The 25,602-nt window shown below is 47.1% G+C and overlaps 1 protein-coding gene across 2 annotated transcripts in view; it reads right to left on the minus strand.

The window, feature by feature from the left end:
* The window catches only part of NTN1 (netrin 1), a 188,671-nt gene that overhangs the window by 101,130 nt on the left and 61,939 nt on the right, over window positions 1-25,602 (minus strand). The window lies entirely within an intron of this gene.

A 25,602-nucleotide genomic window follows, 5' to 3' on the forward strand; every position in this document is an offset into this window, starting at 1 on the left:
TCCCAAGTACTGTTAAATCTCCTGTTGGACAAGGGCTCGATTAAAGAATCTCTTCAAGACTGTTGGCTAACTGGAGCTGAGTACTTGGGAAGAGGACTGAAGAACACTGCTGTTCTCTTGGTTTTCACTCACGCTACCTAAAAGCAAGACGAGCTTTGCCAAGTGGACACGCACTTCAGTAACAGTGAAGGAATGGAATGAATGCCACATGTTTCCCCTTGTGGGTCCTGTCTCTTCAGGTAAACGTGGTCAGTAACCTGTAACATTCCCCTGGCCTAAGTGATCACTTGCCTTGGGCACGTGAGTATACACAGATGTCAAACCCTGAGCCCAGCCGGCAACAGAGTCCGTATCTTCTGGCACATCACTGACCCGAGTGATGAACCTTTTTCAGTTTTTCAACATTTTATTAAACTACTGCCATATCCTTAAACTTTACCTCTTTTGTGTCTTCTTCAACCTGGGAGAGACCTTGAATTTTTTTAAATACATTTTTTTATTGATTTCAGAGAAGAAGGGATAGGGAGAAAGAGATAGAAACATCCATGATGACGGAGAATCATCGATCGGCTGCCCCTGCATGCCCTGCACTGGGGATTGAGCCCACAACCTGGGCATGCACCCTGACCAGGAATTGAACCGTGACCTCCTGGTTCGTAGGTTGACGCTCAACCACTGAGCCGTGCTATCTGGGGTGAGAACTCGAATTTAAAGGTGTTCTCTAAACAACAGCAATATTCTAGCTCTCTTAATATTTCTATATAACTCTTGTTTCTAGGGTTTCACTTTTGCAGTTTAAAAACTTAGGAATGCAAGGATTCACCCCTTTTGCTGATACAGCGGGGATAAAACTGCTAGCTGCTGTAGCCTAAGTGAGAAGTGAAGAGGTCACTCACCAAGCAGTGATTAGCCAAATATAACCTGATACAAGTTATATTTGGAAGGAGTATTGTTTAAGTGACCTCTTCTAGCCTAAATACACGAATTCTTTCAGATCAGGGAAGATTAGAAAAAGAAGCCTAAAAACTCTTAACAGTGTGATTCTCAATAGTGATTGAAAAGGAGAAACAGCAGCAAATTGTAATTTGGTTTACTGGGTGTGATGGACATGCTGTGATAGAAAATCTAAAATGGCAATTAAATGGGGGAAAACTGCATCAATCTTCCTTTAAGAAGTATAGACACTTATTTTCTTTATTAAAGTACCTTTATAAGAAAACATATGTATTTGTAAAAATGGTTTCCTGGGTCAAACATTTGTGAAATTAGAGCTAAATGGTAAACTACCCTTGTAAAATCTAATTATTTTGAAAGATTTATATAATGAATTTTAGATATATGACAAATAGAACTGATGGAATAAAAAAAAAGAAAGATAAATAGGTGGGATTGAGAGATGGGTCTGACAATAACATCCATAGTACCTACTCCTGCTCACTTGGGTATTCTGGGCCAGTCTCATTGGCTATGTTTACTTAATAATGGCTTAGTTCTCAAATTTTAATATAGAAGTAAAGGAACACTGTATCTTTCAAGGCAAAACTACAGAGGTAGTGGCTGTGTGACTGCGGATTATCTGATCAACATCCAGGGGCTGGAGAGCTGGAAACCCTTCTCAGACTCCCTTGCAGCTAGGTTTTGTGTGTAGTTTGGGCTTTGCCACTTAGGGTTTAATGTGAATCAGCAGGGAGACAGCCAGGGCAAAGGCAAGGTGGGGCATGGTTCCATGGGATGAGCTATGTGGAAGCTGTGGTTCTGGAGCTGTCAGAGATGGCTCCACTACTGGGTTCTGACACTTCATGATTGTGGTAGGCAGCAGTTCCCTTGGTGGCTTGTTCTTGGGTGCTTTGGTGATTTGAAGCTTTTTCTTCAGCCCTCCCAACAATTCTGAGAATTACCTAAATTATTTTTTTTTTAAATATATTTTATTGATTTTTTACAGAGAGGAAGGGAGAGAGATAGAGAGTTAGAAACATCGATGAGAGAGAAACATCGATCAGCTGCCTCCTGCACATCTCCCACTGGGGATGTGCCCGCAACCCAGGTACATGCCCTTGACCGGAATCGAACCTGGGACCCCTCAGTCCGCAGGCCGATGCTCTATCCACTGAGCCAAACCGGTTTCGGCAAATTACCTAAATTATTAAATGAATCCCTTTCTGCTTGAGTTAGTGCTGTGGTCAGCAAACTGCGGCTCGCGAGCCACATGCGGCTCTTTGGCCCCTTGAGTGTGGTTCTTCCTAAGCCTTAGGAGTACCCTAATTAAGTTAATAACAATGTACCTATCTATATAGTTTAAGTTTAAAAAATTTGGCTCTCAAAAGAAATTTCAGTCGTTGTACTGTTGATATTTGGCTCTGTTGACTAATGAGTTTGCCGACTACTGAGTTAGTGGATTCTGTTATTTGTAGCTAAGAACCTTGACCATGGCAAGTTCAACGAATGTTTCTTATTATCAAGCCCATGGTCTTTGACTACATGTTTTTTCTCGTGAGCCCACAGTCCCTGTGCTAAGATTTCTTGCCACTACGATTAACCCATATTTGACAAATAAATTAACCAATGAATAAATGAGTTTCAAGCATTTATGACACACAGCAGAAAGAAAAGTTAGAAAACATCCAAAAGATAATGTTAGGCCAGGGTTTGGCAAACTCTTTAATGTAAAGGACCAGATTGTGAACATTGCTGGCTTTGCAGGCCATACTGTTTTCTCAGTAACTCAACTCTGCCCTTGTGGTGTGAAAGCAGCCATGGGGAGTATGCAAACAAGTGAGTGTGGCTGTGTTCCAATAAAACTTTATTTACAAACATAGCTGGCTGGCTGGATTTTACCCATGGACCCTAGTTTGCCAAGCACCCCCCACCGTAAGTTAAAAGCACAATAAACCAATCACCAAGTGACCCTAACCTTGCTGCCCCCTGGTGGTCAGTGCACATCATAGCAAGTAATTGAACTCCCGTTCTCCTGGTCAAACTCCTGAGGGGACACTTTGCATATTAGTCTTTTATAGATAGATAGATAGATAGATAGATAGATAGATAGATAGATGGTAGAATTGTGAAGATGGAGAAGGGACAAGTCAGCCATCCCCTGGCCGTCTACATCCCATTCCCTGCTGAATGAGCCACAAATCTAATCCACTGTCCACATGTTTACTCAGGACTCCTCCCCACTCCAGACTTTCTCTTTCTCTTCAAATGTATAGTCTGCAAACAATCATAACTAAGGAGATAGTGTCCATATGTCCTTCACTTTGGTTTTTTTTGGCAACAGCATAAATCACACTTACTTGAGCATTTAGGATTCTTTTCTCTCAACTGGCTGAAATATACAGAATTTCCGTTTCAGCCTTTATAATTAAAATACAATTAAAATGCATATGGAAACTTAAACTGATACAGACATTAGCATTTATACTATAAAATGTCTTCATAAACTGTAACATATGGTAATAATAACTGAACAGATTTGGCACTTATCAGGATAACTTCTGCACCAGAACCATAAAATGTGGACAATGTCAGAAATACAAAATGTACTACAGTTTCACCTAACGTCCCCAGTGTAAATAAGTGTGATGGTAGAGTCACATGGGCCTTGGTCCAAATTCCTTCTCTTCCTTCATCTACAGGAGTGACTGAGAGCACATCACCTCTCTTCCCGAGCCTCGATCTCCTCAGCTCTATTGAAGTGTGTGGTTGGTGTGACAAGTGAGATAACCTGCATAGATCCCAGTAAACGCCTGAAAAAGGGTCAGTGCTGTGATGATGATGACAGAACAAAGTATGTTTTGAAATGTCAGCAACTAGATGGCAAATTGGTGATCAGAACCAAGCACACAGCATTTCGGGAATTCAGCTCTGAGTTAACTCTGAGACAGGTCTCCATCTTTACAATTCTACCATCTATATATATATAAAAGGCTAATATGCAAAGTGTCCCCTCAGGAGTTTGACCAGGAGAACGGGAGTTCAATTACTTGCTATGATGTGCACTGACCACCAGGGGGCAGCATGGAACATGGCAGGCGACCAGCGAGGGAAGGAGGAGGCGGAGAGGTGGGGAGGCTGGAAACCTGATTGGCCCTGATCACCAGCCAAGCCTAGGGACCCTACCCGTGCACAAATTTTGTGCGCCAGGCCTCTAGTCCTTCTGTAATAGCTCACGCAAAACTTCTGTCTTCAGGATACAAAATGCAAATGGAAAGACAAATCCTTAGTACCAAGAGTCAGGTCCTAACTCTGCCCCATCTCACCTACACAGCAGGTAGAAAGTCCCACCTCTGCAACTAAGCACCTGTGGGATCACAGACACACCACTTCACCTCTCTGGGCCAGGAAGTGTGGCCCATTCAGCGCTTCTCATGTGAATCATCTGGAAAGTCTTGTTAAAATGCAGGTTCTGATTCAGTGGGTCTGAGGGGGGCCCAATAATGTGCCTTGCTAACAAGTTCCCAGGGGTGCTGAGGCATCCTCAGGCCACACTTTGGGAACCACTGATCTAGAAAGCCTCTTGTCCCCCCCCCCCCACCCTCACCCCCAGACTAGCATGCTTTGATCAGAACACTAGGACATGTCTACTCATCATTCATTCATTTCTTTTTCCTTCTCTTCAACCCTCTCTGTTTTTTCTCTGTGTAGCCTCCTTTTCTCTCCCACCCATGGGTTGGGGTAGGGGATTCCCACAGTTCCTAAAGACCCAAAGACAGGTTGGCTGTTCTCCAACAACAGCATGGAGGAAGGGGTTGGGGGGATAGAAAGAGAAAGGTATAGAAGGAGAGAGGCAGGGAGGGAGGAAGGGGGAGAGAGAACCAAAAAACAAAACAAAACCAAAAATTCCTTTTAGGGGCGAACTCTGTTTCTCCTTAGCCTGGAGCCCTTGCCCCACCCCTCTCTCCGTGCAGAAGGCAGGGGTAATATTGAGGAACTCCCACGTCTCCATAGATTTATAACAAAACTATCAGAGCAGAAAAAATTATTCTGGGTGAATGCCACCTACATCCACCTGCCGACTGAGAACATTCTTTCCTCGGCCCAAAAATGTTCTTAAGCCTTTCTGGGCTCCAGATCCTCCAGCGAAGGCCCAGAGAGGCGGCGGCTGGCTGCCTCCAAGTCAAGTCTGGGTGGGGCTGGGGAGAGGGAGAGCCGACCTCCGAGGCCCCGGCAGACAGAGTGGCCTGAGCTGACCAGCCGGAGGCGGGCCCAGAAGTCCAGGTGTCAGGAGGAGCCTTTTCTGGGAACCCTGTCCCTGCTGGTAAAAGAGTTCACACGGTGCCTCCCACTCCCAAGTGGACACTCGGAACAAAACACCTGGCCGCACAGCTGCCCGGGGTTCTGTCCCAGATGGGAAGCATGAGCTCGGCCCCCCACGGGCCCCGGGCCCACGGTGCTTCCCCGGGACCCACATGGTCAGCAGGGCCTCTACTGCCACAGTAGCCCCGGCAACAAGTCCCCCACCCTTGCCCCACTTGGAGGCACTGACTGTGATCCGGGCCTGGCCCTGCAGTGCAGAGGAATGTGGCTCTGACTGAAATGCCCTGTGGGCAGCGGGCCCTGGCTGGCACATCGGGACTGTGGTTCCAACCTCTCGCTCCACAGAACAGTCCCACATGGGAATTCCTGCCCGTCCACAGGCCAAATGCCTCCTGAAGCCTCCTGTCTCCAGGACCTGCCGGGAATGCTGCTCTGAGCTCAGAAACCAGCCAGACCGGGGTGCGGGGCCAGCGAGACAGGAGTTCATTCCGGCTGGCACGAGCACCCTCAAATGTGCCAGTTTCCACACGCCGGCCTGCTCGCCCGATGATTCTGACCCCACTGTTACCTCCAAGGTCACACGGGGCCTTCCCCACCCATCGGGATGTTTTCAGAGCCCCTCTCGCCCAAGCTCCCTCCCTGCGCTCAGCGGGGGCACTGCCTGCCAGAGCTTCTTCTCACTGGGCCCTCGTCAGAGCTGGCATTGTGCTGTCAATAATTATTTATAACCATTTACTTTTTTATTTTGGTAAAATATACACGACAGAATCTACCATGTTAACCATTTTTTAATGGCACAACTGAGGGGCATTAAGTACACTCACACTGTTGTGCAACCATCACCACCATGTCATCCCCAGAACTTTTTCATCTTCCCAAACGGGAACTTCATACCCATTAAACACTAACCTCCCCGTTCCTCTCCCCCCACCCCGCCCGCCCCAGCCCCTAACGGCCACCACTCTACTACTCTCTCTCTCTCTCTGAATTGGACTCCTCTATGAACCGCACATAAGTGGAATCCCGCAGAATTTATCCTCTTGTGTCTGGCTTATTTCACTTAAGCGTAATGTCTTTAAGGCTCCTCCATGAATAGCATGTGTCAGAATTTCCTTCCTTTTTAAGGCTGGATAATATCCCACTGCATGCACGCATGTGTATATATTAGTGTGTGCGTGTTTCCATTCACCTGTCAATGGACACTCGGGTTGCTTCCGCCTTTTGGCTAATGTGCATAATGCTGCTATGAACACGGGTGCACAAATATCTACTCAAGTCCCGGCTTTCAATTCTTTTGGATACATACCCTGTCAATGACTTTTTAACATGTTCTTGACACATACTATTGGTCAGAAAATTGCTCAGGTAGGTGTACTCTCCATGGAAAATTCCGTGTAACAACACCCAGATCAAGAGCCGCTCCCCCCAGAGGGCCCTTCATGTCACCACCACCCTAGACCGCCACTACCCTCCAGCCAACCAGGGAAACCGATACCCTGTCTCCTAACAGCATGCATTCGCTTAGTCTGCCTGTTTCTACACTTTACATAAGTGGAATCACATCGTATGCATCTGGCTTCTTTGACTCAGCATCACGTCTGTGAGGGTCAGGCTGCTGCTGCAGGTAGCTGTGGGTTATTCACACTCATTCCTGTACGGCATCCCACTGCATGGTGCTCCCATTTTGTTCTTCTATTTTATGGTGGATGGGTATTGATGACTAGAGTCCAGGTTGGAACTCTTACCGACAGTGTTTCTATGTCTCTTGGTAGCACCGGTACACATTTCTTATGGGTACTCATCTGGCAGTAGAAACTGCTGGGTCGTATGTGTACACGTATCCACTTTAGTAGAAAAAGCCAAACAATTTTCCAAAATAATTGGGCCACTTTACATCCTGCCAGCAGAGTATTTAGCCAATACTTGATATTCTCTTTTTCATTTTAACCATTTGGGCGGATATGCAGTGAAAGTGCCCAGGGGCTTTAAATTTGCACTTCCCTGATGACCAAGGAAGTTGAGCATCTTGTCATGTCTATTATTTTCTCTTACGTTTGAGGGACAGCTCACAAACCTCCCAATAAGAAGACACAGCAGGGTTCTCAATGCCTCACAAGGCCGTCTCCCTGCCTCCCAGGCGGCCAGGTCTCATGATAAAATCCAGGTAAGTTCTCCACTCACCTGGCCAGGTCGCTGTCGCGGGTCCTGGCCTGGATTCGACACGACTGGCCTGCTCCTCAAGCATTGTTTGCTCAGAACAGTGTCCCAAGGGCCAGGCCTTTTGCCAAGAGAGCCAGATGTCACTGGGTCGGCATGTGTAAAAGCCAACAAATAACAAGTGTGCAATTCTTAGGAACAACAAACCACAAATATGGAGAATTCCGCAATCAGTACAGGAACTAGGAGTAACCCATGTCTGGTCTTGCTCAAGAATCATGCCAATCAACTCCCTGAGCTAGGCTTGATCTGTTGGTCTACCCGAAGTCAATCTGACTCCATCTAGCAAGTATTTACTGAGGCCCTGCTATGCGCCAAGCATTGAGTCAGAGACATGGAAGATGTTCCCAGCCCTCAAAGAGCATATGGTCTACAACAGCGGTTCTCAACCTGTGGGTCGCGACCCCTTTGGGGGTCGCCTAAATACATCCTGCATATCAGATATTTACATTACGATTCATAACAGTAGCAAAATTACAGTTATGAAGTAGCAACGAAAATAATGTTATGGTTGGGGGTCACCACAACATGAGGAACTGTATTAAGGGGTCGCGGCATTAGGAAGGTTGAGAACCACTGTTCTACAAGAACGTGACTGTTAGGAAAAATGTGATACACATTGCAAGCTGTGGGGTGCGGCTACAGTGTTTTGGCCAGGTTAAAGCCTCGGACTAATGAAAGGACGGGGTCCTCTCATTGCCACGTGCAAGTCCCAGCTGGAGGGCAGGGCCCCCCCAGCACAATCATAGCCAACAGCTATGGTTGTAAGCTTGAACCGATAGTCCAAACACGTGGCCCCACGTGCCTTGTGCTAGAGTTCAGGTGCATGTAGCTGAGTAGGGATGAAACCCAGGAGAATGCTGTAAACAACTTGATCACGCCCCTACTTTGCCTAGTGGCATCTGCTATAAAATAGACACAGCTTGTGGGCGCTGGCGCTGTCTCCTCATCAGGGAGCAGCGTCCCACCGAGACCCAGCTTTCATTCTCTTGTCTGTCTTTTCTCAATCCTTTCACTCCCCGCCCCCACCACCACCACCACTCAGGATCACCTTTGGCCGTAACAAGTGGCGCCCGAGCAGGCCCAGCTTGGCCGTAACAAGTGGCATCTGAGCAGGCCCAAGTGGCGCGTAACAGCAAGACATGAACATAATGTAAGCAGGACACGATGAGTTGAGTGGAGAAAAATAATGCCTGCTTATAGAGAACCCAGGAGGCTTCATGGAGGAAGAGAAGTTTGAGGCGGGCTCGGAACAATGGATAGGGTATCTCAACAGCTGGAAACTGGCAGGGAAGGCCCTCCAGGTGGGGAACAGCAGGAGCTACAACAGGCTGAGGAAGTGGAGGTTAAATGGCTAGAGAAAGTTTCAGTTTGGCAGGAGAAATGACAGAGGCAAAAACCTTTGAAGAAAGATACCGACATGTCATAAAAGTTAACCTTTGGATTAAAAAAACACACCCACCCACAAGCATCATTAAATGGCAAATGCCGCAACGGAAAAATATGATTTGCATCATAAGGTAGACAAAGGGAGTTGTTTACATGAATTCTAGAAATCCATATAATGAGCCATTAAAATGATGATGCAGAGCTTTTTACTGGCCAGTTCAGATATTTATGACATATTGCTGAGCAGAAAATGCAGTCCTTAAATGGCACAGGGTAAAATGTATGCACAATTACATACAGTGCGGGGTCTTGAAGGACTGTCATCAAAACATAAGTGGTGATTTTTCTCAGTCGAAAAGGATTACTCAAAAACTTTTTCTTCTTATTTTTTCTACATCGTTTAATATTTGAAAAACAGATATTAAATTGAGAAAAAAGCAATTCAACCTTTACAAATATGATATGTGATCGTTATTTTACTTAATACACATGCAAAACATTTTTAATAATAACTATTGTGGGCAAGAGTCTGAAGAATTTTCATATATTTTTTGTAGAAACACGATTGCTTTAATCTTTCTGGAAAACAAATTTAAATAGAAAATATGCTTATCCTTTGACCCAGAAATTTTCACCTGTAGGAACTTATTATAAATAAATTACAAATTTATACAGATCTACATCTAGGACCGTTCCTTATAGAATGTTGCAATAGATGAGCAGATAGGGAGGCAGGGAGAGAGGGGAGGAGGGAGGAGGGAGTAAGTAGATGAGGAGCAGAAAATCAGCAAAGGAGAGCAAAGACTTATATTTATACAGATGTTCACTGTAGCTGTTTTTGTTACAGCAAAAGACTGGAAAAACCTAAATATACTGAGGACTGTATAAATAATGTTGCCTGCATTCGTATGTGCTGGTTTAGAAAGACTGCAACACTATATTAAGTGAAAAAAGCACTTAATTGTATGAATAGTGTGATTCTGTTTGTTTAAAAAAATACAAAGATATATATTCATATATGTCCTGGTATATGCATTGAACATATCTGGAAAGATACAAAATGTTGCCTTTCTCAAAGTGAGCAAGGATTTGGTGTGAGAGAGAGATACTGTTTATTATAATGTTTGGATTTTTTTTTTTTGCTTTTGAATTTTTACTTTTGTAATGCTTAAAATGTTTTCCACACTCAATTAAAACAATGATTTTTTAAAAAAGAAAGAAAGAAGGGGGAGAGGAATAACTTTTGGAAGTAGATCCAGTGATAGCAGAAATAACTGATAACAGCTTTCAAACAACAGAAAAGATACAAGGAAAGTTTCAGTAGGTCACTAATCCAAGAGAAAGAGAATGGAAATGTGAGAAAAATAGCAGTTTGGGGCCCATAGCCAAATAGATATGTAACACCCATTTATCCCTGGCAATATAACTGCATTATAAAATGATGTTTGATTATGTGCTAACAATGCCTCTGAAACATCAAGATAAAATTAGTTTAACACTCTTTAACCAGAGACATTTGAACCACTGGAGACATTCCCACTTAACTCAGAATTAAGACAAAGGTGCCTCCTGTCATTCTTATTGTTTAAAGTTGTTCTGGATGGTATAGCCAATGCAATAAGACAAGAAAAGAGAATGAACGACAGAAAGCATTGAAAAGAAACAGACAGAAGATACTAGGGGGATGCTATAAAGGACTACCATAAAACCCAGGAAGACTTACCCTCAGTTCAGAAAGCAGGACGATTACTAAATAAATACATGAGAAATTGCCCTGGTCAGTTTTTCTCAGTGGTTTGAGCATCAGCCCTGGGACCGAAGGGTCGAAGGGTGGATCCCGGTCAAGAGCACGTTACAGGCTCAACCCCCAGCCCTGGTCAGGGTGTGTGCAGGAGGCAACCAATCAATGTGTCTCTCACATCAGTGTTTCTCTCTCTGTCTCACCCTCTCCCTCTCCCTCCCACCCTTTCTGAAGAATCAATGGGAGAAAAAAATCCTCAGGTGAGGTTTAACAAAATCCTATATAATAAAATCCTAATATGCAAATCGACCAAACTGCAGAACGGTCAGTCGCTATGATGCACACTGACCACCAGGGGGAAGACGCTCATTGCAGGAGCTGCCCCCTGGTGGTCAGTGCGCTCCCACAGGGGGAGCACCGTTCAGCCAGAAGCCAGGCTCATGATTGGCGAGCACAGCGGCGGTGGTGGGAGCCTCTCCCGCCTATGCGGCAGGCAGACATCCCCTGAGGGGTCCCAGAATGAGAGAGGGCACAGGCTGGGCTGAGGCCCTCCCCCCCACCCCTTTGTGCACTGGGCCTCTTGTAAGAATAATAACATACATGAAAGTCCATTTCTTTATATATACCAACAACAACTAGGAAATATACTGGGGAAAGATAGCATTCACCTGGACTGCAAACAATTCAAAATGCCCAGGTGTCAACTTAAGAAATGTACAGGGACCTACCTATATAAGAAAACCATGTGAACCTCTGATGGGCATACTGAAGTCCCAGCGGAGCAGATCCAACGCTATAAAGATTCCCATTCCCTCAACATTCACCTACAGATTTAATGCAATTTCAATCAGAATCACAGAGGAATTTTTTTCCAAGTTGACCAAATCATTCTAAAATTCATTTGGAAATAAAATGGAAGACAGCAGCCAAGAAATTTTGTAATCATGGGATTCATGCCCTAAAATAATTAAAATATTAAAACAGCGTGGAATTGGCATAAGAACAGAGATTCATATCATTGGACAGAAAGAACTCCAGAAACAGAACCAAGAATATGTGAGAATTAACAGATGACAAAGGGAGCATTTTGAATCAGTAGGAGAAGGACAATGTTGAGAAAATATAAAGTTGGATTCTTTACATCACATGAGACATCAGATCCTGTTAGAAATGAATTCAAGATTTAAGTGTGAAAATTATTCAAAATGTAAGTATGAAAGAGTTAGAATAAACTAAAATGTAGATGAATATCTATAACATATTAGAGAAGCATAGTCACTAAGAATGACACCGAATGCAGAACTTAGAAAGAAAACACTTAGAAATATCTCTGCAAGAAAATAAAAGCATTTTCATGTCAATAAACACTAGTAGCAAAACTGAGGAGCAAAGGACAAACTGTGGTAACACTGTCTGTAACTGATAGAACAAACAATTTACATCCTTGATATACAAAGGCTTCCTACAAATTAATAAGAAAATATTAATCCACCCCCGCGGAAAAATATACAAACGGCATGAATAAGCAACTCCCGAAAAAAAGAATACAGACGGCTAACAAACATGTTTTGAAATGTTCAAAGAAACGTGCACTTTTTAAACCAAGATGCTATTTCTTACAGTTCAAATTGGCCAAGAATTTGTGAGTGATAATACTCAGTATCTGTGAAGGGGTGGGGAAAGCACTACCCTTCCGCGCTGCTGATTAAGATGCAAATAAGTAAAACTCATCTGACAAGCAATTTGCCAGTATGTGTCAAAGACTCAAAAGATGAACCCACCAACTGTGATTCTAAGAATCTATCCCAAAGAAAGAACTACACATGTACAAGAGGTTGGGCTCCAAGGATGCGCCTCACCAGCTGTTGGTAATGGGGAAAAACTGGAAAAGCAGAGAAAAACTGGTTAGGATGTGTGGTACATTCATGTGCTGAAACGCTAAGCAATTATCAAAATTATGTTACTGCAAGAGCATCAACACATCAGTAAGTTGAGAAAAGCAAGTTACAAAAGAGTGTAGGCTTGAACATAAAATCCTGTTCTTAGAAATGGAATGTATATATGCACTGAAGGTGAAACAGAGCTACGTATATCAAAATGGAAACAAAAGTTGCCCTGGATAATGAGATTATGTGTGATTTCTCTTAAGTTGTCTACATATTTTTTTTCTTGCTCTCCAATTTCCAACTTTATTAAGTAGTTGCCCTTTTCATCTTTGATAATTATTACAACATATAATGTTTAGAGCTTTACATAATTGAATGACCTGTAATTGGCACTAAATAATCTATTTTCTTTTTAAAATAATTTTTTTATTTTTTGATTACACTTGATGCACAATATTATGTTTTCAGGCATACAACCCAATTAGACATTTATATAATTTATGAAGTGATCACCCAGATTCATCTAGTACCCATCTGACATACATAGTTATTATAATATCATTGATTATATTCCCTAATGCTATATTTTACACCCCCATGAGTATTCTGTAACTATCCATTTGTTTCTTAATCCCTTTACCTTTTTCACCCGGCCCCCAATTCCCTCTTACCACTGGCTACCTTCAAAATTTTCTCTGTATCTATGAATTTGTTTCTGTTTTATTTGTTAATTTTGCTCTTTAGATTCTGATGTAAGTGAAATCATAGGTATTTGTCCTTCTCTAACTTATTCTACTAAGCACAAAACCCTCTAGGTCCATCCATGTTGTTGCAAATGGCAAGGTTTCATTCTTTTTTATGACCAAGTAGTATTCCATTATATATATATGTACCAAATTGTATATATGTACTAAATCATCTCTATCCATTCGTCTATCAATGGGCACTTAGATTGCTTCCATATTGTAAATAATATCACAATGAACATATGAATACATGTCTTTTCAAATCAGTGTTTTGGGTTTCTGTGGATAAATAGCCAGAAGTAAACTGCTGTATCCTTCTTTGTCTCTTGATGTAGCCTTTGTTTTAAAGTCTATATTGTCTGGTATAAGTATTGCTACCCCAGCTTTTTTGTTTGTTTCCATTTTCATAAAATACCTTTTTCTATTCCTTTACTTTCCGTCTGTGTGTATCTTTTGATCTGGAGTCTCTTGTAGACACCATATGTATGGGTCTTATATTCTTATGCATTTAACCACCCTGTGTCCTTTGATTAAAGTATTTCATCCATTTGCATTTAAAGTAATGGATATTAGATATGTGCTTACTGCCATTTGATTACTCATATTGTTATCTTTCTTTTTTTCTTATTTTAAAGAAGACCTTTTAGCTTATCTTGTAATACTTGTGATGAACTATTTTTTTCTTGTCTGGGAAGCTCTTTATCTGTCCTTTGATTCTAAATGATAGCTTTGCTGGGTAATCCTGGTTGTAGGTCTTTGCTTTTCATTAGTTGGAATATTTTATGCCAATTCCTGTGGCCTGCAAAGTTCCTGTTGTGAAATCAGCTGACAGTCTTATGGGAGGTCCACTGTAGGTAACTAACTGCTTTCCTCTTATTGCTTTTAAGATTCTCTTTGCCTTTAACCCTTGGAATTTTAATTATGATGTGTCTTGGTGTGGGCCTCTTCGGGTTCATCTTCTTTGGGACTCTCTGTGCTTCCTAGACTTGTGTGTCTATTTCCTTCCCCAATTTAGGGATGCTTTCTGTCATTATTTTTACAAATAGGTTCTCACTCCCTTGCTCTCTTTCTTATCCTTCTGGCACCCCATTATGTTGATGTCGGTAGGTCTGAAGTTGTCTCAGAGGTCTCTTATTATTATTTTTTTTTTTTTGCTGTTCTGATTGGTTTGCCTCCTTATTTTCCAAATTGATGATTTGATCCTTTACTTCACCTAATATATGGTTGATTCCTTCTAGTGCAGTCTTCATTCAGTTATTGTATTCTTCATTTCTGACTGGCCCTTTTTTATTTTCTATCTCCATTTTTATGTTTCCTATCTCCCTAAGTTCTTGCCAAGTTGATCTGTTCTTCCCCTATGTTCTTTTTTCCCTGCTTTGCTCCTGCCTTTTTTCTGTAGAAGTCTCTCCCTGAGCTCTTGTCCATGGAGAGCTCCTAACCACTTCCGAGTTTGGCACTCCTTAAATAAGCTCCTAAAATTTTTATTTTCTTTTTTATTGAATGTATTGGGGTGACATTAGTTAATAAAATTATGCAGATTCCAGTACATTTGTATAGTACATCATCTGTGTATTTTATGGTGTATTCACCACCCCTAGTGTTCTTCCCCTGTGTTTATTGAGCATCCTTATAGCGAGCGTTTTTAACTGTCTCCATTTTGTTTAGTTCTTTTTCTGGAGCTTTGTCCTATTTCATTTGGGACATGTTTTTCTCTGTCTCTTCATTTTGGCCGCGCCTCCCCTGCCCCCACCATGTTTGTTTCTATGTATTGGGTAGAGCTGCTATGTCTCTCAATCTTGGTTGAGGGTCCTTATATAGTCAATGTCCTATGGGGCAAGGTGGCACAGCCTCCCCAGTCAGTCACCCAAGTGGGGTGCTCCAGGTGTGCCCTCGTGTGGGATGTCTGCACCCTCCTGCTGTAGTTGAACCTTGATTGCTGTTGGCATGTCAATTAGAGAGGTAACCTCCCCCCTCCCTCGGCTGATTCACTGTGAGGACCAGCTGCAAATACAAGGGAGGAGCTGTTGCACAGGACTCGCTCACTGCAGAAGGCTCTGGTGCCTACCAAGTCTGCCCCTTGAGCGTGTCACTAGTGGAGGTGGTTGGTGGTACTCCAATATGGTCTGAAGCTGTGCACTCAGTGTGCTGGCTCTGGGCCTCCAGGGAGGTACAGGACAAGGTCAGCCGCTGCCTGTGCCCTGCCCACAGCCACCCAGCATGAGCTACAGAGCGATCTGCAGATGGTTGTCACTTGTGCTGGACTTGGAAGTGCCCCTTGGGAGAGCCCAAGCTATGCATGGGAGCCGGCTGCCCCTAGTGCAGGGCTTGGGGCTATTTAGCAAAGAAGTGCAGGGCATGCTGAGGCCAGATGCTGCTTGTTGCGGGGTATGTGGACCTTTGAGAGCTTTTAGGGAAATCCGCTGCATGAGTGAAGACAGGCCGTTTGTATGGAAACACCACGGGAAGGGGCTTGGGTGGGCCTGCAAGTTGGGTGAGGCAGGGTCTCAGGGAATACAGAGTAGGGGAGGAAGGGGGCAGTGGGAGGCAATGGTGTTAGCCAGGTTGTAGAGACTCAGATATGGCACCACCTGCATCTGCAGTGGGAGGGCTCAGCAAAGGAACAATGGCTTCTGCCAGCACTTCTGCCTGGAGAAAGCTGCCTCTCCAGCCCTCGTCCTGATGCTAAGACAATTCAGTTCCTCCCCATATGTTCCTGGATCTTTCAAGCTGCTGCCCCAGCGCTGGAGCTCAGAGCGAGTGAGTCAGAGTAAGTTCATGCACAGCGAGCCCTTAAAGAGAAACACCTGGAGCTCCAGAAGCCCTCATCTCACTCGGCCACAATCGCCACTGGTTTTCACAGCCGGAAGTTACGGAGACTTCTCTTCCTGGCACTGGAACCTGGGGTGGAGGGCCAGGGTGGGACTGACACCCCTAGCTCCTCAGGGAGGCCTCCACATCTGAGATCTCCCTCCCAATTTTTAACCACCACACACGGATGTGGAACCAGCCCCTTCTGCATCTCCGCCCTTTCTACTAGTCTTGCTGTGGCTTCTTCTGTATGTTCTTAGTTACAGGACTTCTGTTCAGCTAGACTTCAGGCGGTTCTCAATGATGGCTGTTCTAGTATATTTGCAATTTTGATGTTAACTTGCTTACATTATTTATTTATTTATTAATATATTTTTATTGATTTCAGAGAGGAAGGGAGAGGGAGAGAGAGACAGAAAACAACAATGAGAGAGAAAATTGATTGGCTGCCTCCTTCACGCCCCACACTGGGGACTGAACCCACAACTCAGGCATGTGCCCTCACCGGGAATCGAACCATGACCTCCTGGTTCACAGGCCAACGCTCAACCACTGAGCCACGCTGGCCATGCTCGCCTACATTTTTAAAATGTTTTTAAATGAATATACTTCTGACATAAGAAAAAACACTTTTCAATAGTTGTTTGTAAAAGAGAGCTTGAGAACACCCATATTCATAGCAACACTATTCATAATTGCCAAGAGGTGGGAGAAACCCAAAAGTCCATCAACAGAGAGATAAACAAAATGTGGTCTATGCATGTAAAACAGGAAGTTAATTAGTCTTTAAAACAAAGAAAAGTCTGACACATGCTACAACATGGATGAACCGTGGGGACATTACGTAAAGTAAAATAAGCCAATCACAATAGAACAGATACTGTATGATTCCACTTATAGGAGGTACCTAGAATGGTCAAGTTCATAGAGACGGAAGTAGAATGGTGTTTGTCAGGGCTGGGGCAGGGGAATGGGGAGTTAGTGCTTCATGGAAACAAATGAAGGTTCAGCTGTGATGATGAAGAAAGTTCTGGAAATAGATGGTGGTGATGGTTGCACAATAATAATGTAAATATACTTAACGCCGCTGAACAGTGCACTTAAAAATGGTTAAGATGGTAAGTTTTATGTTATCAGTATTTTACCACAATTTTTTTTAAAAGCTTGACACACCAAGTAGGTCAATTTTTAAAGTTTGGGGGAGGAGCTTCAGTCCTTCAGAAGTCACTTAGGGAGCACAGCTTGCTCTCAGATAAGGCCACACCGAGGGGGTGTTAGTGCAGAAAGTGAGCCATAACCAGCACCCCAGAGGCCTTCGCTTGGCACTGCCGACTTCTCTGCCTGGCATCCAGTGCCCTTCGCAAGCTGGCACTTTCTCAACCCATCTCCCTTTGGTTGGCTCCACCCCACTGGCCTCGGGCCCCTGGCCGCCCCCTCCCTCCTGCCACAGTCTCAGGATGGACAAGCCCTGCGACTGCGGACAAGCCTCCGCCAGGCCCCTCCAGCCTCCCTGCCCCCTTCTCTTGGCTGCCGGTCCATAAGAGCATTTGACTTTCTAATTCTCTCCTCCTCACAACAAAAAGCTGAATGTTCCCGGCACTCGGCCTGGTTTCTGTCCCCGAGCAGACACGGCCGGAGAAGGCAGGCAGCAAGAAGTCGGCCCCAGCGAGGCAGCGAGAGCCGTTGCCCCACACCTTCCGGTTTCATACACCAGCACCGATGTGTCCATCTCTCGGCTCGTGAATGGCCAGAGACACTGAACGACTTTCTTCCTCGGTGTCACAGGACGAGCCCTTGGGAAAGTTGCTGGGGAAAGAGAAAAATCAACAGCCAGTAGGGCACTGGCCCCTGGTTCCCACCAAAAGATGAATCAATGCCTGACGCTGGGAGGAAGCAGGTGCTAACGCCACTCCCCCGTGTCCTCAAATGCTATCTCCCTGCTGGACCTCGAAAGGATGGGCGGCCACATGGGCTTCGGGATTTCTGGGTACGAAACGGAGCCCTGTTCCTTTTGCTTAGTAACTATGCTGCTGCGTCCAGATAGTTTTGTTAGTGTTTTAAAAAAAATCTGTTTAGCCACTCTAACAAGTGGTCGCCAGAAAGGGCAGGAGGCTGGTGGCCAGAGCCAGGTTATAAAAGGAGATGAAACCCCGGCCTGGAAAAAGACGATCACACACAAGCAGCTGCAGCTGTGAACACAGCCCCGTCTCCAGCGCTGCGGTGTTTGGGGGCGGCGGGGGGGGGGGGGGGGGGGGGGTGGAGGGGAGAAGGTCCCAGAGTGGCTGAGGGCGCCCAGGCTCAGGGCCCTCTGTGGGTAGGGGCGGTGGCAGAGCAGGGGTGCTCAGAAGGGGAAATTCATGCTCAGTTTGACCAACAGCAAGACACCTGCCCGGGACCTGGAGGCGGGAGCATCAGCAAGGCTTAGGCAAAACTTTCACGAAGGTGCGTGTTCGCAATAGGAAATTACTGCCTTCCAGGGCAGCTCCGGTGTGTTTATCGGGCATAAAAAGGAAAAACTGGAGAGCGAGCAGAATGTGTGCGCTCGTTTAATAATAAAGAGAGCGCCAATCAGGCTCCTTGCACCTGGTTTGCTCAGTTCTCCATTGTGGAGACGAGCCTCCCCCTGGGCCCGAAGGACCAGCCCCACATCCATCACCTCCGTCCCGATGGCAGCCACCCAAGGCCCAGGCATCAGGCGGGAGAGAAATGAATCAGTCAACCCAGCCATTTAAATAGATCAGACACATCATGCTTTGCGGGGTGAACAGGTGCGAGAGAGGCCTTCATGATGGGTGGCCACGAGGAAGCCGAGAGAGGCTGTTTCTCTGGATCCGAAATCATTCACACTCTTGATCTGGAAGGAGAGCAGACTTTCAACCCTGCGGTCCTCCACGCTCGCTTCCAGCCGGCGTGGAAAGAGTTACCGCGGCTCAGCCAAGCTGCCAACCCGTCTACAAACCCAAACAGTATCACTGAAGCAGAAAAACCCTGCATCTGCGACATCTGAACGAGTCCCAGGCTTCCGGGTCTGCCTGAGGTCTCAGTCCCCAAATGCCCGTCCCACCTGGGAGTGGTGTGGAGTCGGACCTGGAGCCTGGCCACCCATCTGTCTGGGACCCCTATTTAGCGTCAGTCACTGGGGTGGGAGGAGCTCCAGAGCATGGTCCTGCCTTTCAGCCTGGAAGGACCTCAGATGACGTCTAAGGCCAACCCCTTGTTTCCTAAAAAGGAGACTGAGGCCCAGAGAGGGGAAGGGTTGGCCCCACACTGCCCCGTGAACTGGTGATAAACTCCTGACCCCTCCCTCACGAGGGATCCCTCCAGATCTCCCAGAGCAGGACAACGGGAAACTGCAAGTCACAGAACAGGTGGCCACAGCACCCTTGAGGCCGATCTGCAGATGGATGCCCACCTGGACCCTCTCAGCACGACCTTCTGCTGTCCCCCTTGCCTCCTGCCTCCTGCCTGTCCCCATCGGGGCCACCTGTTCACCACGGGCGCCAGCTTGGTGGAGCTGGGTTCTGGCTCACTCACCTGGCCCGGCGGTGCAGCCCTCCGCTCTGGGCACGGCAGCCCCATTCCCCAGGAAAGTCACCAAGTCATGCTGCAGCCTCAGGGGAGGAGGGACAGGAGCTGGGAGCCTGGGACAAAGTGACTTCTTTCAGCCTCCTGGTTCTTAGATTATAAGCTCCTGGGGGCAGGAGGCCCAAGAGCCGTGTGTATTACCCTGGGACTGAGGGACTCTTCGACCTTGACCTTCCTAGGCCAGACCCTTAGCCTTGAGAGGAGCGGCTCAGAGGCACCGCACTCTCCCTGGACTGGGGACCAGGTTGAAGGGTCAGGTGGTCACAGCGCAGGGGCACTTGGGGACACACCCAGATGTAAACCTCCCTTTCGTGCTCTACAAGGTCACAGTCCTCAAAAGGGTTGACTTCAGGAAGCACAAGTCTGGCTTTAAAGAAACAGAAAAGGCAGAGCGGGATCGCTTTCATCATCAGTTTCATGAACTCATTTTTAAACTGCTGGGCAAATCGGGCACAGGCCCAGGGCCCCAAACAAGAGGGGGGCCGCTGCCCTGAGGAAGAGGGGTGAACTGTGCTCCCAGGTTGACTAATCCCCTCGGGGTTGGTGGGACGAGCACCCGGAGGGAACTTGAGGATAAGTAAGTGCATGCGCAGGGGGTCACCTTCTCTTCCAGCCCAGAGACTTCAATGTGGGGAAGCAGTCGACTCCAGACCTCCCCCCAGCTGCTGTCTCCCTGCCTCAGTCTCCCCCTCAGCTCCACTATCTCCTTTGCAATCGGGGTGACCCTTCTACAGCACAAATCCAAACGAGCCCCCATTCCGTTGAAAACTCTTCGACATCTTCCTCGTACTTTCATCAGCTACAGTCCAAATGTGAGCATGGCCAGCTGGGGCTTGTAGGCTGGATCCCGTCCCACTGCCCTCGCCTGAGGCACTCCAGCCACACAGAGCCTCTGGGATCCTCGCCTCCCCCCAGCAATCTGCACCCCTCGGCCCTGGGCCTGTGACTTCCTCTCCCTGGAATGCTCCTGGCCCCAGCGCCCCTGGCCCATGCCCATTCCTCTGCCCAGTGTGGTGGGCACAGTCAGGCGCCAGAACAGGCAGCCTGGGCTTGAATCTTGACACACTCGCTGTGTGACCTGAAGCTGCTTAACCTTATGAGCCTCATTTTTCTCGCTTCTAAAAGGAGAATAATAATTCGACTTCATGGGGTCATCGTGAGAATTAAATGAGATGATGCACGCAAAGAGCTTCGCACAGTGCCAGGCACACAAAAGGTGCTCCTTACATGCTAACTGCAAGCAACCACCTGGAAGACTCTTGCAAAGAGCCCAAGGTGGTCAGAAGAGTTGGCAGTTCTCCCGAGTATGTGCCACTGCCACCCTCCCCCTCACCCCACCCCCACCCCCACTAGAATGCGAGATCCCCGAGGACAGGGTTTTAGCCTGTGTGTTCACTGCTGATCTCCAGCACCTTCAACATAAAACCTGCGTGTTGATGGCTGACTGAAGACAGCCGTGGTGGGCAGCTCCCTTTGAGTGCGTACCCACCTACGTGTCGCTGCTGGCAAAGTCCTTTCCAGTGAGTCTTGAGGTCAGCACTTTTGTTATTTCCATTTCACAGGTGAAGGTACTGAGGCTTAGAGGGCGTAAGGCAAGGGCTGGAGAGACTATTCGTGATCCTATGGCCCTCGTTCTAGCGATGCAGGAACTGAGGCGTTATGGCAGAGAGGCTAACTGTCCCCATTCTGTCCCTTCCTTTTAGTTACAGGGGCACATGGCCACCCAGCTTGCGACCATACTTCTCAGGATACCTTACCGCTAGATGTGGTCATAACAAGTTTGAGGCAATGCCAATGAGTGGAAATGATACATGCCACTTCCACACCGCTTCCTTCCATGAGATGACTCTCTCCACTTTCTGGCAGGCTGGGATGAACGCAGGCCTCTGGGGAAACAGCTTCTACCACGAAGATGAAGACAACACCCCCGAGGGTGAGAGCAACAAGACAGAGGCTGGGTCCTGTCCTGGATGACATCATGGAGCAGAGCTGCCTGCTCACCAGGCTCAGACCCTACCTCCGAGCTAGAAAGGGAAAGAGAAATAAACATCCACTTTGCTTGAGCCTGCGTGTTTGGAGGTTTCTGTGTTATGGAAACAGCCTGCAGCTCACCAGGAGGTCCCGGCCCAAGTCACACAGCTCCTTTCTTTTGTTTGTTTCTGTAGCGCCCTGGTGCACGGAGAGAAGGTGCCGGCTTCCCTCCTGCTACTCGAGGCACCAGAAGGAAGCGTTAAAGCTGCTGCGAGGAAGAGGAGAGCTGAAGCAGCCCGGCGAGGCTGTGGGCCCAGCGAGGCTGTGGGCCGAGCGGCGGTGGCACGTCCGGAGGTCTCCTGCCACCTACGCTCACAGGGAGGCCAGAAAGAGCAGCCAGCTCTCAGGGGACGCGGCTCCCCAGATGGGAATCTCCCGAGCAAGTCACTCCACACTCCCTCGAGGGCCACCCTGAGACAGCCTCTTGTGAAAACAACACTCTGGTGGCTATTTCTATCCTGGAATGATGACAATTTGGGATCTGGGTTTCCCTCCCACAGAATGACTAGACAAAACAGCTTCTTCTTATTCAAATCATCCTGTGCGCCTTTGTGAGAATGTTCTCTTGCTATTCCCAGCATGTTCGTGGAGGCTGCAAGCGTATCTTACCGCATGCAGTCCACGTGCTGCTGAAAAATGAACCATTCCACGTTTCTGCAGAACCTCATCCTTTTAAAATGTATGCGCTGAGCTTTCCATTTGGAGGAGTGCTGTTATGAATCTATACATCAAATGAGCCATCACCCCCACTGCACATGCTTTTAACATCTGATTCCACGTCCCTTTTCCTGAGCCTCGCAGGTCTTTCTCGGCCACTCTGCCGTTCCGGGGCGGGCAAACGCAGCGTGCCAAGCAGAGGGCCTCCATCGGAGGAAGCCGGGGTTCTCTTCTCTGTGGCAATGAAGGCTCTCTCTGTGCCAAGTGATGGAAAACTCAGGGCAAAATGGCTTAAGAGAATTTCCTGGATTGGGTAACGGAACGGTCTGGAGGTAGAACTGGTTTCATTCAAAATGTCATCGAGACCTTGGCATCTCCTACCCGTCCTCTGGGCCTGTGTGGTATTAGCATCTTCCTAGGGTGGGTGTTCCCTGTGGTGGCAAAAGGGATGCAGCAGTCCCAGGCTTTGCATCCACATGCCATCCAAGGCAACAGAGAGAGGGCTGGTTTCCAGAATCTTCTCCAGAAGAGTTATAGCGACTTTATTATGGCAGCCTCTGGCCAATGTCTTCTTACGCCTCTTTGGACCTAACTGGGTGATACGTCTATTCCTGGACCAATCTCTGTAGCCAGGGAAATGCTGTGTGTTGATCAATCATGTGGCAAAGAAGATGGAGTCGTCCTGATTGGATTATACAAATCACAAACAATCCCCCCCAGGCCACTGGGCTGTACACAGACAAGGGGCAGAACGAATGTTGGGGAGATCATCAGTGACGGAAGATTCCATTAGCTTCCTTTGGCAGCCACACTGCATAGTTGACTCATATGTTTTCCTTCCGACTGAAATCCTTAGGTCTCTCTGATAATATGTTGATCCATCACACTGTAACAGCGCCATTCGTGCTTTAGACCTGTGGCAAAGACTTTAGACTTATCCCCACACTGTCCATCTGAATAAGTTAGCTCAGTTGATTCTGTCATCCAAGCTTAGAAAACAAAACCTCTCCTGACCAATCTCTACTCGCTGCACTTGCTGGCATAATGTACACTTTCTCCTCTCAGACCCCTGTCCACAGCAAGGTGGGTGCTGCCCGTGGCTGCGGGCTCTCTGCCCTGCATCTGAGCGCGGCTGCTCTCACCGGGCAGTGGTATGGGTTCCCCACTCCCTTAAAACAGCGTGAGAAGCGCTGCTGTTTCTACAAAACGAAACTGGAAAGACAACCGAAGCAAGTCCCTACATTTACAGAGAAGTGCTGTCAACCGAGATGTGAGAGGGTATCTGGAAAAGATTGGAAAGAACTTACTAAAAAAAAATAAAAAATAGAAGATTCTGAACTCAGATAACTTCGCAAGCTTCTCTGCGGACCTGCTGCCCTTTCATGAAACTGGAGACCGGAGACGATGTGTTGTGGGCAAGGTTTATGCACAAGAAAGAACACAGAACCTAACCAGCAGACCCAACTCCGAGAAAACGTCTTGGCCCTACATCAAAAGCTTGGCAACTGGATGCACATTTGCATGTCTTAAGTTAAAATCAAATATTTAAATGTGTATCTGACTTATCTGATTATCCAGCCAACTCTTGCCTTCAACCACGGGACATTAAAGGGCTTCCCCTGTGGCTATCCCGCGCCACACACACCCCAGCTTCCTGCGATTCATAACGTTACCGGCCTGTCATCCATCTTCTCCTCAAAGGAGTAAGACTGTTGCGAAAGGCAGGCCTGAGCTTCGCATCCTCTCTGTGCCAGCAGGTCTGCCTCCCCGGTGACGTGTCAGCACGGAGGAGGTGCTTTATAACCGTGAGCGTGAACCTGTGGGACAGGTGGGATTTGGCAAGAAGGGGGGCAGGTTAGACTAGTTGGGAGGGTAGTCATGTCTGCAGGGGAAGGGAACATGGGTGTTGGCAATGAGAACGGAAGGAAGAGGTGAAGATGGATCATGACAAAGGGATAATCAACAGGACTGGCGGATTGGTTGAGGAATCAAAGACCAAGATGGGGTTCCTGGGGTTTCTCCTCGGCCTACACAGAGAAGACGACGGAGGAATACATTTTTGGCTTGTGAATGAGATCTCAGATGTCCTAAGTTTGAGATCAGAACATTTGATATTTCCAAAAAGACTAGAACACAGTAGGTGGACAACTTGGACCCATTTACATCTCACCTCTAAGAATAAACGAAGTCATTGGGATGAGAACTATAGAAGGCAGGGCTCACCTCGGAACACACCCACATTTCAGGAGCTGGAGGAGGAGGGCAGGCCACGGAGGAAGTGAGACAAGGCCTGGGCAGAAATGTGGGGAGGAACCTGCTCATGAAGACCAGGTGAAGAGACCTCCCAAGGGGAAAGAGGCCCATGTGGCCTAATGCTTCAGGGACGTCCGTGGAGATCCAGGTACATGGCTGCCCGGGGGACCACTCCTCCTGCAGGGGCCAGAAGCAGCTAGAAGGGATGTCAGGGGAAGGGGATGGTGTTCAAGAAAAAAGAAACATAGCTTACCCCTGAAGCTTCAATACCGAGGGGAGGGGAGAGACGATTAGCTCCCAGCTCACCTCTTTATGCAAGACACGTTCTTAGGAGGACTAGGAAGAAGCCCAAAGCTCAGAAGCGTTTCAGACACTGAAGGGGCAGCCAGGCTGGAGGTGGTGGAGCACAAACCACCACGGCTCACCCCTGGGCACCTGCCTCCTCCAAGATTAACAACCCACCATCCCTGAGCAAGGTTCCTTTTCAACAGCATGGCGGCAGAGGTCTGCACAGGGGACCTTGTCAGCAGGACCTCGGCTCCTGGCTACACAGAAGAGTCCAGCTTCTACTGCCTTGCCATCTCAGGCCTGGTTCCTGCAGTGGGTCTCCTCCCCCAGGGCCGAAGGCTGACATGGGGGGTTGTTGGGGAGACCATAGAAGCCACTGGGAGCATCCCTCGATGTGATGTCTTTCCAGCCAGATGTACCCCAGACTCCTGAGTCAGTTTCTATAGACCCATAGAAAGGGTTCAAAGTAAAACATGAGGGAGGGAGGGGGGAGAAGGCTAAAGAACAAACAGTACTCGGTGTGGACAAGGAGGGCTTAACCGCTGTCTGGGAATGGGAACATGAGAGTGGAAAATGGTAATAAAACCTGCTACTGAAAACATCTTCGGGTTGACCTTCACGTTCCCAGCATGGAGCCCAGGACTCCATCAGCCTCCACAAACACCGATGACCAAGTGCCGGAGCCTCAGCCCTGCTACACGCACTCGGGGAGTTCTAGCCCTCCAAGGTGGCCGAGGTTTGGACA

The sequence above is a fragment of the Myotis yumanensis genome, unplaced genomic scaffold (genome assembly GCF_028538775.1).
Source record: "Myotis yumanensis isolate MYYU_CA2020_CCGP unplaced genomic scaffold, mMyoYum1.0.hap1 SCAF_16, whole genome shotgun sequence".
NCBI classification, from domain to species: Eukaryota; Metazoa; Chordata; class Mammalia; order Chiroptera; family Vespertilionidae; genus Myotis; species Myotis yumanensis.